This window comes from Henckelia pumila, unplaced genomic scaffold (assembly GCF_033568475.1).
Source record: "Henckelia pumila isolate YLH828 unplaced genomic scaffold, ASM3356847v2 CTG_525:::fragment_3, whole genome shotgun sequence".
NCBI classification, from domain to species: domain Eukaryota; kingdom Viridiplantae; phylum Streptophyta; class Magnoliopsida; order Lamiales; family Gesneriaceae; genus Henckelia; species Henckelia pumila.
In genome coordinates, this window is record NW_027331857.1 from 1079045 (window position 1) to 1092943 (window position 13899).

The following is a 13899-nucleotide window of genomic DNA, read 5'->3' on the forward strand; positions in this document are numbered from 1 at the left end:
CTGGTAATTCGCGTGATGCAGACGAGCATGTTTCTCACTTGCGGTTGGTACTACAGACTCTTCGGGATGAGCAGTTGTACGCCAAAATGAGTAAGTGTGAGTTCTGGATAGATCGAGTGGTCTTACTTGGCCATATTATATCTAGGGGGGATTTCTGTTGATCCGAGCAAGATTGAGGCTGTGCTTAATTGGTCGAGTCCGACGACGGTTGCTGAGATCCGTAGTTTTCTGGGTCTAGCAGGATATTATCATCGCTTCATTTTGAACTTCTCTCAGCTAGCTCGACCGTTGACGCAGCATACCCGCAAGGGTGTTGATTTCGAGTGGTCCTCAAAGTGTGAGGAGAATTTTTGTGAACTTCGACGACGGTTGACTTCTGCACCGGTGTTGGCATTACCGTCAGGATCTGGAGGGTATGTGGTTTACACAGATGCTTCTCTTTAGGGATTAGGTTGTGTCCTGACTCAAAATGGGCATGTGATCGCATACGCTTCTAGACAGTTGAAATTGCACGAAGACAATTATCCAGTCCATGATTTGGAGTTGGCAGCCATTGTGTTCGCTTTGAAGATCTGGCGTCATTATCTGTATGGCGAGAAATTTGAGATTTTCACCGATCACAAGAGTCTCAAGTATTTGTTCACTCAGGCGGAGTTGAACATGAGGCAGAGGCGTTGGATGGACTTACTTGAGGACTATGATTGCGAGATTAAGTACCATCCGAGAGCTGCTAATCTAACTGCTAATGCTTTGAGTCACAAGGTGCGACTATCCGCACTTCAGACTTGTTCGATGTCTAGTGCGATCGGGGAGTGTTGTTCTTCAGGGTATACCTTCAAGCATAAAAAAGGTATGCAGAGTATCCAGATATTTGCGATATTATCTGAGTCAGCTTTGTATTCGCGGATTCGGGATGCTCAGATGTCTGATCCAAAGACCCAGCATTTGGCTCGCCTAGCCAACGAGGGTAGCACATCTGAATTTGACTATCAGTCAGATGGTCAGTTAGAGCGCACTATCCGTACTTTGGAGGATATGCTTCGAGCATGCATTATAGATTTTGGTTCAGTGGCAGGATCACTTGCCATTGATTGAGTTCGCGTACAATAACAGCTACCATCGTAGCATTGGTATGGCACCTTTTGACGCGTTGTACGGACGACGTTTTCGTACTCCACTTTTCTGGGAAGAAGTGGGGAGAGACAGGCTGAAGGACCGGAGTTAATCCAGCAGGCAGCAGATGTTGTTGATCAGATCAAGAAACGGATTAAGATTGCACAGGATGGTCAGGCCAGCTATGCTAATACTAAGCGTAGGCCTTTGCAGTTTGATGTTGGGGAGAAAGTGTTTCTGAGAGTTTCACTTTTCCGCAGGATTCTCAGATTTGGCCTCAAGGGCAAGTTTTCTCCCAGATTTATCGGCCCGTTTGAGATCTTGGAGAGCATTGGAGATTTAGCGTATCAGCTAGCCTTGCCACCGTATCTGTCCAGTATTCACGACGTGTTCCACGTATCTCTGTTGCGACGGTATGTGGCGGATCAGTCTCATATATAACAGCCGTCTGAGGTCCAGGTGGATACTGATTTGACCGACGTTGAGATACCTATTCGTATCCTGGATCATAAGGATATGGTCTTGCAAAATAAATTCATTCCTCTGGTTTTAGTTCAGTGGCAGCGTCGAGGCACTGAAGAAGCCACTTGGGAACTCTAGAGCAGGATGCGTTCAGAACATCCTGAGTTATTTTGATTTTATTTTCGAGTTGTATTCAGTTTTTAACTCTATAAATGCTGCATTTGAATAAAGAACGTTTCTGCATGTTGTTTCGTTTCAGTACTTAAGATTTGATTTCGAGGACGAAATATCTTAAGTGGGGGAGAATGTAGTAGCATGTACCCAGAATTAGTGAGTAATTGTTATTTTATCAAATAATCATGTCAGTTTAGATTAAACATGATTAAGGGGACTTTTAATGGATTAGCGGAGTACATAAATGGACCCAGAATGATCAGAAATAGTCCGGAGTGTCAGGTGGAACGGACGCAACTTTCGGGGATCGGACGCAACGTTCGTGCCATCAGAATGCGTCATTGCTTACGCACTTGATGGGACATTGGAAGCAACAAAGGAGAACGGAAGCAATGTTTGTCGGACGAACGGACGCAACGATGAGGAACGAACGTTCCATTCCGTGTCTATAAATATGGGTGCCGAGATTCACTTTCAGACGCACCAATCAACTCTCTTCTATTGATTCCTTGGTCTTCCATCTTAGATCTAGGGCATTATAGGCATCCCATTGGGAATCCGGAAGTGACATAGAGATCCAGGCGTCGTAGCAAAGCTGTGGCCTAGTTTTGAGGCAAGTGACATCAACGTGCTAACGACGGACGAAGGTATATCTTTTGCTTCCTAAAAATATTTATGAGTATGCAATAGCTTAGTTAAGGCTTTTAGAGCACTTTAATGATAATAGTATCATTTCGCAGTGTAGTGCGGACTATAGGCATGGACCTAGAGCTGGTAGAGCTTGCCTAGTATTTGAGGTACAAAAGTACTATTTGAGATATCCTGACTGAGTATGCATGTATTATGTGACTTCATGATTTATATGACATGGTTTTATGCTGCATACATTTGCATCTTGAGCTATCTTTATTGAGATGTCTTTTAGTAGGGTTTTAACCTATCCTGTTAGTGGATGAACTTCCATCGATTTGGGTCCCGCGTATCCACTAGGTATTTCGGTATGTGAGCCACCTCCTGAAGCGACGGCACAGCATGCTACATACCAGGGCCCGGTCTGTCTTTGTTATCTGATTCTTGACCTCTAGTCAGTAGAAGGTACACTTGCATTCATGTATACTCATACTCTCGTGCTGAGCGTTTTATGCTCACGTATGGTACTCTGTTTTTTTGACATCCTATTCCATGGGACAGGTTTGCGATTGGATGAGGCGGGTGAATCCAAGAGGGGCTAGGCAGTGGTTGACCAGCTGGAGCTTCGCCTAGGATTTTATTCTGTTGTATTGGGTTGATACAGCTTTCGATTTGGTTGTATAATATTTGGGTATTTGCAGATTCCTTTCCTTTGAATTGTTTTATTGATTATTGTTTCCGCAGCTTTATTTTGGTTTACTATTTGATTAAGTTAATTGCATGCCTAAGTTCTGTTTAATAGGTGATCTCGATAAGGGTCACTACAGACACTCCCAAGATAAGTGTGTAGGAGTTTTCGGGAACAAAAATATCTGTCAATAGCCAGGACACTTTGCTAAGGTGTGTCCTCAAAGAGGTAACATACGAGATCAGAGTGAGAGTTCTTCTAGACCTACAGCTTAGCCTGAGAGGCAGAATTCTGCGGTTCACTCCTTCCATCCTCAGCATCGGAATAGATAGTGAGGTAACCCGAGTGCGAACCAGCCTCCGAGACAGCAGGCACGAGTCTTTGCTCTGACTGAGGATCAGGCTCAGGCAGCACCTGATGATGTTATAGCTGGTAACTGTTTGATTTTTGATTATTCTGCTCATGTATTGATAGATACGGGTGTGTCTCACTCTTTTATATCTCAAAAATTTGTTTTGATGCATGCCTTGCCTTGTGAGCCTTTGCCTGCTGTAGTAGCTGTTACTCACCTTCGGGTGGGTCAATTGTGTCCGTAGGATTGGTTCGGAACAGTAAACTTTGTTTCGAAGGTAACGTGATAATTTTCGATTATATTGTTCTTGGGTTGTCAGATTTTGACTGTATTATCGGTATAGATGCTTTGACCAAGTACAGGGCTACCGTTGAATGTTTTTAGAAAGTAGTCCGTTTTAGACCGGAGATGGCAGAGGTGTGGAAATTCTTCGGTAAGGGTTCTCGATACAGAATTCCTTTAATATATGTTTTGTCTATGTCTCGTTTGTTACAGAAAGGAGCAGTGGGATTCTTGATCTATGAAGTGGATTTCCTGAATTCTAACCCAGAATTGGTTGATATACCTGTGGTTAGAGAATTTGCTGACATCGTTTCGGACGAGATTCCTAGATTGCCGCCTATTCGAGAGATCGAATTCAGCATTGATTTATTGTCAGCTACTCAACCGATTTCCAAAGCTCCTTATCGTATGGAACCAGTCGCATTGAGAGAATTGAAAGAACAACTTGAGGAATTGATTGCCAAGGGATACATCAGACCTAGTGTGTTGCCTTGGGGTGCTCCTGTTCTCTTTGTGAGAAAGAAGGATGGTTCTATGCGGCTCTGTATTGATTATCGTCAACGGAATCAAGCGACGGTAAAGAACAGGTATCATTTACCCCGAATAGATGACCTTTTTGATCAACTTCAGGGTTCTTCTGTATATTCAAAGATTGATCTTAGGTCAGGATATCATCAGCTAAGAGTGCGAGAGAAAGATATTCCTAAGACCGCATTCAGAACGAGGTATTGTCATTTAGAGTTTATAGTCATGCCGTTTGGTTTGACTAACGCTCCAGCGGTTTTTATGGGTTTGATGAACCGTATCTTTCATGATTATTTGGATGAGTTTGTTATTATCTTCATCAATGATATTCTTATCTATTCGAAGCACCGTTCTGACCATGCAGAGCATTTGAGGATCGTCTTGCAGATTTTGCGGGCTAAACAGTTGTTTGCCAAGTTGTCTAAGTGTGAGTTCTGGTTGGACCGAGTTGTCTTCCCCGGTCACATTATTTCAGGAGATGAGATTTCTGTTGATCCCAGCAAAGTCGAAGCGGTTATGAATTGGCCTAGACCGATATAAGTGCCTAAGATCCGAAGATTTATGGGTTTAGCTGGTTATTATTGCCGATTCATCAAGGAATTCTCATCTATTGCAAAGACGATTACCCAGCTGACTCGGAAGAATGCGCCTTTTATCTGGACTACTGATTGTGAGGCTAGTTTTGTTGATCTAAAGAAGAGACTGACCAGTGCTCCGATTTTATCTATTCCATCTGGTACGGGAGGTTTACCGTCTTTTGTGATGCTTCTAACCGAGGCTTGGGATGTGTTCTTATGCAACATAAGCACGTGATAGCATATGCATCGAGGCAGCTGAAGCCGCACGAGACTCGTTATATGGTTCATAATCTTGAACTCGCTGCGATCGTATTTGCTTTGACGATCTGGCGTCACTATCTTTATGGTGAGTCTTTCGAGATCTTTTCTGATCATAAGAGCCTTAAGTATTTGTTTTCACAGCCAGAACTTAATATGAGATAGAGAAGATGGTTAGATTTGTTGAAAGATTTCGACTGTGAAATCAAATACTACCCGAGAAAGTCGAATGCAGCTGCAAATACCTTGAGCCGAAAGCTTTGTTTTTTTATCTCTTTATATTATCGGTGTTTTTCAGTTGGTCGATGATTGTTTCACTTCTGATTTGCAGTTTGAAACAGATAGGAGGACTATTATAGTGTTTGCAATTCAAGCCGAGCCAGAGTTATTTATTATGATCAAAGAAGCACAAAATTCTGATCCGAGAACTCAGATTTCAGTAGAGAAAGTCATATCTGGGTATCAGCTTGAATTCCAGGTTAGAGATGATGTTTTGTTTGTGAATAATCGTATTATTGTGCCCGATGTTTCGAAGTTGAGGCAGCGTATTCTTCGAGAGGCACATTGCAGTCGGTTCAGTATTAATCCTGGAAGTCGGAAGATGTACAACGATATGAAGATTCAATTCTGGTGGAAGAAGATGAAGAGCGATGTCACGAGATTTGTATCTCGATGTTTGAATTGTCATCAAGTGAAAGAAGAGAGGAAGCGACCAGGTGGTCTGTTGCATAGTTTAGCTGTTCCTAAATGGAAGTGGGATCACATTTCGATGGATTTCATCACGAAGCTACCGCGATCTGTTCAAGGATGCGATGCTATTTGGGTAGTGATCGACAGATTAATGAAGTCTGCTTGCTTTAATCCGTACAGGATGACATATCGTCACAATCAGATGGCTGAGTTATACGTTGGCAACATTGTGAGATTGCATGGTGTGCCGAAGTCGATCGTTTCAGACCGAGACCCTAGATTCACTTCGCACTTTTAGCACACTCTTCAAGAGGAATTCTTGCCGTGAGACGTGTGTTTGTTCCATCTCTTTCTGGTTTTTCTCGACGTGTTTCACGTCTCCTGTTGTTGAAATTTCCAGATTTCTTTTGATGTTGAGACCGAATTTGATGAGATGATGCCATTCTTGAGACGACCATTTCAGAGTGTAGATCGGAATGGAATCCGCTCTTTAACAGACCGGCTCAGTATGTGTTAGTGTAGTTGAGCTGTTACGGATTTGAAGAAGAGATCTGGGAGACAGAATCAAATATGAAATAGAGATTTTCGGATTTATTTATCTGACGCGAGTCCTTATTCAGTTTCTTGATTCTTTATTCTCTATCTTATGTGTTGATTTTATCTGATTTCAAGGACGAAATCTATTCTTAGAGGGGGAGAATTGTAACGCCCCAAATTTATCTTAATTGAGATTATTTGAGATAACCGGAGATTTTATTATTCGAGGGCCGTTTTGATTTTTATCCGGGATCTTTTTGCAAATTTGGATTTTTCTAGGACTAAAGTGAAAATTTGAGATTTTATATAATATCTAGTCTTGGTTGACTTGTCTTTACCAATCTAGCTTCTTCTCCAACACGCCTCTCTCCTCCATTGTTGAAGAAAACGATTCTTCAAGCTTTTTATCTTCAGTTTCCGGTTGATTCGTCCGTTAGAATTTAAAACTGAAGGCAGTTTAGCGATCCCGACTGCGAGAGCTTCGTTGTATCGTAATTTTTTCTTCGATCAGATACTCTTTTTTTGGATATAGTTGGAATTCGATTATTTTTGGGTATGATGTTCTTGAGATAGTTCTTATCGTTTATTCTCAGACGGAATTGAAAAAGAGCGTCGTTCGGATTTGTTATGAATTTTCTTGTGTTTTTCAAAAGTTTGAGTTTTGAGATTTGATGGGTTTGAGTCTCTATTGATGATTTGGTATTGATTTGAGTTGGTATCGTTATTATACTGCTGTCTGTGTTTCCAGTTTGATCAGAAAATAGCCGTTATGCCGTCGGTTTGAGTTTTGGGAGTTTTGATTCGTTTGATTGTTAATTCCGGGCCTTTGTTAATTGTTTTTAGATTGGTATGAAGGCCGTTGAGTTTGGAGTGGACAGAATTCGTATCATTTGAAGATCGAAGCCGGTATAGTATCGATTTTCTTATTATCAATTAGTAATTTGAATGAGTTTTGAATGAGATTTTATTGCTTTACAAATTTGAAGATTGTGAAGCATCGAGAAAGGTATAAGACGACTTCGGATGGAATACGATGATTAACTTGAATTCGGATTGATTGGAGTGTCCTAGAGAAATCACATACTTGCATGTCTATGTGAATTACTTGAATTATTTGAGTGAGTGTTTTAGTTTTCATATACATTCATATTGAGCCGAACGTTTTGTTCCTTTTGAATTAGACGATCTAGGTATTATAGTCGAGTGGCACTGGTAGTCTTTACAGTGGCCGATCAACTCTCTATTGAATGCTCCGAAGTCTGGAGGATTGGAGTATACATCGTCCACCTAGAAAGGGGAAGTCGGTGTGATTGTTGTGATATTTCATCCTCGGGATCCCAAACCAGATAATAGAGGAAATGATTCACCTTTGGATTATCCGGATTGATAATCTAACCTTTTGAAGTCATGCATTCATTGATTTCATTTTGGATATTTGAAAGTTGATGTATTTCATTTTGAAATGCCTATTTATATAGCATGCTTGTCTCTTTTACTTGGAATATTATTCTCACCAGTTTATCCGGCTGTTGTCTTGTCTTTGTATGTGTGATTGGCAACAGGAGGGGCAAGACCGAGTCTGAGATCGCATGTCTAGGTGGTCGAGTGGATAGAGTGAGGGCTTGGAGTTGGTTTTGTTTTGGAGTTGATTTATTTCAAACTCTTGTTTTGGATTGTAACTAGAACCGATGCTTGTTTTATATCGGTGTATTCAGATAACTTTAGAACTATATTGTATCAAACTTCTTGTTTCGACTCTTGTATGTGCATCCGGATATCTTGTTTTTTTTAAGGATGTTAGTTGGATCTTCTCAGAGTGTTTTCGGGTGTTATAATACACTTTTGGAGTTGTTTTTGGAGCTGAAACAGCAGAAGCAGCGCGCCCGCGAGGCCTGCAACTCTGGACAGGGCGCTGTGCGCGCCCGCGCCCCTGCTCGGGGCGCCCGCGCTCCCTATTCTTTTTTTAAAAAATGTCATTTATCTTTTACGTCTTGATCGTGGATTGCTTGATTTTATTATGTTTATATGATTAGAATCCGGGTCCTCACATTAAGTGGTATCAGAGCTTTAAGAACTTGGAATGAATTTAGAAGTGAGCTGGGTAGATCGAGTCCGCTTGCACTGGCTTCTCGCATGTGTTTGAGTTATTTAATTGATTCATTTAATACGATGCGAGCATGCTTTATTGATTGAGAATTCTTTGATTTACATGATTATGTGATTTAAATTTATAAAACATGATTACTTGAGATATCAATTGTTTGGATTTCCTGGATCGAATTCGAATCTTCTGGAATTGGTTGAATTATTTGAGGAAGAGATTTTGTGCAGCAAATGGAATTGATGGAATTGGATTATCTGTGTCCTAACTCTTGATTATCAGATTATGGGTCCTCAAAGGATGTTGAATAGGAACCCACATCCAGTTATTCCTCTGAATGAGAATCCTCCTACAGTCACTCCTCCGAACGAACATGCCAGTTTTATTGATCTGAAGAAGAGATTGACCAGCGCTTCATTATTCTTTTTATTCTTCTGTATGGATGACCTTACGGTGCTTTGCACTTATTCTTATTGAGATTTGAGGTATATTCTTGTTCAAAAGAATCACTTATTAACTTGAGCATCAAGACAGCTGAAGACGCTCGAGACTCAAGGTCTGATTCTGGATTTTGAACTCGTAGCAATCTTATTGATTTGAGAATCTGGCGACTTTTTCTTATGACGAGTTTTTCGAGAACTTTTTGGATCTGAAAGGTTGTAGTTTTGTCTTCGCAGACTGAACTGATTTGGAGACATATAAGAAGATTAGATTGTGAGGGAGTTCTGAATCTGTATCTATTCTTTTCGATGGATTTGAATGCAACAACAGATGTTTTTGAGCCAAAATATCTGTTCTTATTTTATCTACTATCGACAATTATTTTGATTGATGTTTGTTGCACTCCTGATTAAAGTCTGGAACAAATAGGAATTCTATCAGAATCCTTTAATTCGAACCTAAACCGAGATGATTGAGAAGATCAAGAACGCTTAGGAATTTGATTCGATTTTTTAGAATTTGATGAAAGAGAATCAACCTGGATAAAGTCTGAGTTGCAGATGACCGGAAGATATTGATGATTGGAGGAATCAGATCGGATAGAGGATGCTGAAGAATGAGATTCAAAGTATGGCTTCTGATGTTTTGAACTATCCGCAGTTGATAGATGAGATAGAGAATTACCCGACTATCTGTGATAAAGTTATCTGTTCGGAATGGAAAGGGGTTCACCTTTCGATGGGTGTTGTTCCGAAACTTTCGATCAGTATGAGATCGAAATGTCATCTAAGTATGATTAACTGATTGAGGAGATCTGATACTGTTTTCCGTACAGTATGAATTTCAGACACGACCAGATGGTTGAGTTTTGTCGGAAAGATTGTCAGATAGTATTGCTTGTCGAAGTCTGTCATGTCAGAGTGAGATTTCTGATTTACTTTGCACCTTGGGCTCAATCTTTTAGAGACTTGGATGTTCGGTTACATCTGAACTCAACTTTAATCCTCAGAACGACGGACAACCAGAGAGGGAGATTCATACTTTAGAGGATATTCCATGAGTGTAGTGCTCGACTTAGCACTGGTTGGCAGAATTCTTGATTCTTGTGGAGATTTCCTACAATGATAGCTATCAGATGATGATCTTGATGGCATCTTTCGAAGCGTTGTACGAGAAGAGATAAAATCCTATTTGTCCCGATTTGATTTTCTGGTTTCCCTGATTTGGGAGCAGTTTCGATTCGAGGTTCGAATGGATAGATGCATAATTATCAGATGAGTTTAGCAACGGCTCAGGACTGATAGACAAATTATTCAATTTCAGATGCAGGTCTCTTTGTTTTGATTAGGGAGACCGAGTAATTCAGAAGAATCCTTATTTCGATGATTTTCGTTTGATTAGAGAGTGAGAAATCGTATACGAGATTGACCAAATTGTAGGAGATTTTGTAGAAATAGGCATTCTTGCCTTGATACGTGTGTTTGTTCCATCTCTTTCTGGTTTTTCTCGACGTGTTTCACGTCTCTTGTTGTTGAAATTTCCAAATTTCTTCTGATGTTGAGACCGAATTTGATGAGATGCTGCCATTCTTGAGACGACCATTTCAGAGTGTAGATCGGAATGGAATCCGCTCTTTAACAGACCGACTCAGTATGTGTTAGTGTAGTTGAGCCGTTACGGATTTGAAAAAGAGATCTGGGAGACAGAATCTGATATAAACAGAGATTTTTGGATTTATTTATCTGGCGCGAGTCCTTATTCAGTTTCTTGATTCTTTATTCTCTATCTCATGTGTTGATTTTATCTGATTTCGAGGACGAAATATATTCTTAGACGGAGAGAATTATAAAGCCCCGAATTTATCTTAATTGAGTTTATTTGAGATAATTGGAGATTTTATTATTCGAGGGCCGTTTTGATTTTTATCAGGGACCTTTTTGCAAATTTTGGATTTTGCAGGGACTAAAGTGAAAATTTGAGATTTTATATAATATCTAGTCTTGGTTGACTTGTCTTCACGACTCTAGCTTCTTCTCCAACATGCCTCTCTCCTCCATTGTTGAAGAAAATGATTCTTCAAGCTTTTGATCTTCAGTTTCCGGTCGATCCGTCCGTTAGAATTTAAAACTGAAGGCAGTTTAGCGATCCCGGCTGCGAGAGCTTCGTTCTATCGTAAGTTTTTCTTTGATCAGATACACTTTATTTTTTGGATGTAGTTGGAATTCGATTCGTTTTGGGTATGATGTTCTTGAGATAGTTATTATCGTTCATTCTCAGAAGGAATTGAAAAAGACATCGTTCGGATTTGTTATGAATTTTCTTGTGTTTTTTGAAAGTTTGAGTTTTGAGATTTGATGGGTTTGAGTCTCTATTGATGATTTGGTATTGATTTGAGTTGGTATCGATATTATACTGTTGTTTGTGTTTCCGGTTTGATCAAAAAATAGCCGTTATGCCGCCGGTTTGAGTTTTGGGAATTTTGATTCGTTTGATTGTTAATTTCGGGCCTTTGTTACTTGTTTATAGATTGGTCTGAAGGCCGTGGAGTTTGGAGTGGACAGAATTTGTATCATTTGAAGATCGAAGCCGGTATAGTATTGATTTTCTTATTATCGATTAGGAAGTTGAATGAGTTTTGAATGAGATTTTATTACTTTACATATTTGAAGATTGTGAAGCATCGATAAAGGTATAAGACGACTTTGGATGGAATAGGACGATTAACTTGAATTCGGATTGATTCGAGTGTCCTAGAGAAATCACATACTTGCATGTCTATGTAAATTACTTGAATTATTTGAGTGAGTGTTTTAGTTTTCATATATATTCATATTGAGCCGAACGATTTGTTCCTTTTGAATTAGACAATCTGGGGATTATAGTCGAGTGACACTGGTAGGCTTTACAGTGGCCGATCAACTCTCTATTGAATGCTCCGGAGTCTGGAGGATTGGAGTATACATCGTCCACCTCAAAAGGGTAAGTCGGTGTGATTGTTGTGATATTTCATCCTCGGGATCCCAAATCAGATAATAGAGGAAATGATTCACCTTTTGATTATCCGGATTGATAATCTAACCTTTTGAAGTCATGCATTCATTTCTTTCATTTTGGATATTTGGAAGTTGATGTATTTCATTTTGAAATGCCTATTTGATATAGCATGTTTGTCTCTTTTACTGGGAATATTATTCTCACCGGTTTATCTGGCTGTTGTCTTGTCTTTGTATGTGTGCTTGGAAACAGGAGGGGCAGGACCGAGTCAGAGATCGCATGTTTAGGTGGTCGAGTGGATAGAGTGAGGGCTTGGAGTTGTTTTTGTTTTGGAGTTGATTTATTTCAAACTTTTGTTTTGGATTGTAACTAGAACCGATGCTTGTTTTATATCGGTGTATTCGGATAACTTTAGAACTATCTTGTATAAAACTTCTTGTTTTGACTCTTTTATGTGCATCCGGATATCTTGTTTTTTATTTGAAGGATGTTAGTTGGATCTTCCCGGAGTGCTTCCGGGTTTTATAATACACTTTTGGAGTTGTTTTTGGAGCTGAAACAGCAGGAGCAGCGCGCCCGCGCAGCTTGAAAGGCGCGCCCGCCCGGCCTGCAACTCTGGACAGGGCCCTCTGCGCGCCCGCGCCCCTACTCCGCGCGCCCACGCGCCATCTCATTTTTTTAAAAAAATGTCGTTTATCTTTTACGTCTCGATCGTGGATTGCTTGATTTTATTATGTTTCGATGATTAGAATCCGGGTCCTCACACAGTAGGTCCTCCAATATCTGAATCACTCTCTCAGATTTCCCATCCATCTCCGTGTGAAAAGCGGTTCTAAATAGTAGTTTCATCCCTAAGGCCGAATGAAGACTCTTCCAAAGAGATGAAGTAAATCGCGGATCTCTATGAGAAACAATAGATACTAGAATACCATGTAATCTGACTATCTCCCGGATATACAACTCCTCGTACTGAATCATAGTGAAGGTCATCCTCACAGGTAGGAAGTGCGCTAAATTAGTGAGACGGTCTACAATAACCCAAATGGCATTCGAGCCCCTCACTGTCCTAGGTAATCTAATGACAAAATCCATGGTAATATTTTCCCATTTTCACTCGGGAATAGAGAGTGGTTTAAGCAATCCGGCAGGTCTTTGATGTTCCGCTTTGACCTGCAGGCATGTCAAACACTCAGAAACAAAACGAGCGATATCATGCTTCATACCCGGCCACCAATACAACTACTAAAGATCCCGATACATCTTTGTACTCCCTGGGTGAATGGAGTACGATGATGCATGAGCCTCTGCCATGATAATAACTCTCAGTGAGTCACCTGCGGGAACCCAAAATCGGCCTCTAAACTTTACAATACCATCTATCACCGAATACAATCCACTGACCTTAACCTCATCTCTTTGTCTCTACTTCTTCATCTGCTCATCAACTGCCTGTGCATCCTGACTACGGTCAAATAGAGTGGTCTGCACTGATAGTGAATACAATCTGGGAGCTCTACCCCCTGCATATATCTCTAGACCGAACCTCTGAATCTCATCCCGCAACGTTCTAGACACTGAATAGAAGTAATAAATGTTTTCTTCCTACTCAAGGCATCTGCAATGACGTTAGCTTTACCCAGGTGGTAACTAATGTCGCATTCATAATCTTTCACCATCTCCAGCCATCTACGTTACCTCATATTTAACTCCTTCTGGATGAAGAGGTACTTGAGGCTTTTATAGTCGATGAATATCTTACTCTTCTCTCCGTAAAGATATTGTATCCAAATTTTGAGAGAGAACACCACAACCGCTAACTCCAAATCATGAGTAGGATGATTCTGTTCGTGCACCTTCAATTGCCTAGAAGCGTAGGCAATAACCTTATCATGCTGCATGAGGACTTCTCCTAGACCCAACTTAGAGGCATTGGTATAATAAACATAATCACCTTGCCCTGAAGGCATAGCCAACGCTGTCGTAAGAGCCTTCTTCAACAATTCAAAGCTCCTTTGACAATCCAGCCTCCAATAAAACTTTGCATTCTTCTTAGTCAACGCTGTCAGAGGAACAA